This window comes from Morone saxatilis, unplaced genomic scaffold, assembly GCF_004916995.1.
Source record: "Morone saxatilis isolate NCDOM2014 unplaced genomic scaffold, NCSU_SB_2.0 Contig4, whole genome shotgun sequence".
Lineage (NCBI taxonomy): Eukaryota > Metazoa > Chordata > Actinopteri > Moronidae > Morone > Morone saxatilis.
Window position 1 is genome coordinate 17290365 of NW_023339984.1, and position 1798 is coordinate 17292162.

Genomic DNA, 1798 nt, shown 5'->3' on the forward strand with positions numbered 1-1798 from the left:
ATGGCAACTTTTTCAGCTTAATAAACCCGTTTAGAAATCATTTTGATGGTTAAAACTTTACGGCAATTCCCACATAAACGCACACGCGCGCCCTCAATAACGGTTATGTGTTAATGTATTACCACCTCAGTAGATTTGCTCCAACACGGAAAAAGTTTGCCCGGCCGAAAAAAGCACATCAGCAGCGGTTGAAAGGGCGAGGAGGAGGTGCCGACAGTGAGTTTTATACGACGTGTTGTGAACACCACTCCAGAGCTGTTAGGGGGAGCGTCCTGAGAAAACATGTATGACAAAAAGAAGGTTTTATAAGAACAATAACAGACAGTAAATCAACCTTTTAACATAAATAAGAAGCAAAATAACATAAAACACACAAAATAACCCCCTGAATAACAAACAAACACTACTCTTCACAAATGTTTTTTATTCTTTTGGCTCCCACTTCCGCCGCCCCGCTGAGACTCTTATTCTGAAAGTCTCGGCCGGAAGCGCTCCACCCGCCGTCCCCGCAGCTTCACGCTGGTTCCGCGTGTTGACAGTGAAGAAGAGGATCCCGCAGAAACTCGCTGTTTCGCGTCGCACAGACACAAACTCGGGCCCAAAGCAAGAGGAAGATGGACATGAAGAAGAGGGTCTCCCTGGAGCTGCGGCACCGGTCGCCCACGGAGGTCAGTTGCCGCGTTGCCCCCGTTGCTGCCCCTGTTGTTGCTCCTGTTGCCCGGCCGGAGAAGGAGGGGTGTCGAGCACATGGCCGGCTGTCTGCAGGCACCGAAAAGTGACTAAAATGCGCGTTTAGGGTTTAAAAAAGTGAAGCTGCGAGTTGAATTAAGTCAGAAATTTGGTTTTATTGTGTTTATTTGTATTGCTTTTAAGTCTCTACGGGAGCTGCGCGGTGTTATCTCACAAACAGACCCCTTCGCGCAGCTGTTTTTTATAGTTTTATGTTATATTTATATTTTATGTTTTATATTCGCGCTTGTTTCACGCGTTTGAGTCGAATTTGATGCCGTTTGTTGTCGGTTTTGTCCGCGTTTTAAACAAAATGTGTGAGATTAAAACGCGAAACGCACATCCGTGTGTGTACCCGGGGCCTGGCTAATGTCTGGAACCTGAACTTATAACACGGGTTTATAACTGCGTTGCACGATTTAAAACGCATTAAACGTTTATTTTTTTTTGTCCTGTCGACGCACTTAAATCCCGGTTGTAGTTCAGTGTTGGTAAATAAAACCAGTTAACGACTAATAATGCAGTTAGAGGCTGAAAGAAACGACTCGTCATGATGTTGCTTTTATCGTTAAATACTCGCAGGAAATGCGTCACTGTTTTTCCGTTAAAACGCCGTAAATTCTGTTTAAATCTTCATTTATGGTGTTAAACTTATAAACAATCACCAAACGCCTCTTTTAATTATCAGTTTATACATTTTAAAAGCGATTAAAATTAAAAAAAACACCCCGCTGTTTGGTATTAAATCGCCGCTCCAGAGATTAGCCGCAGCCCGAGTCTATAGCGTGCTGAGGGCGCGCAGCCAGCGGCGCTAGCGTGCTAATGCTAAAGAGGCTACTTATATTACCTTTAATCTTCTTTATAAAGTCTTTAAACAACTTCAACCGGCGGCGGTTGACACGGGACGCGCTCTCGGGGCGGTCAGTCTGAGTAATGAGTGATAATGAGTTTTAATGAGGAAAGGAAGCAGCGGAGGAAAGTGTTGGCGGAGAGCTAAAGTTAGCCGCTGAGCTAACGAGGGGAGTTTATAAACAGAGTCTCCGGACGCGTCCCAATATGAAGGCGAACA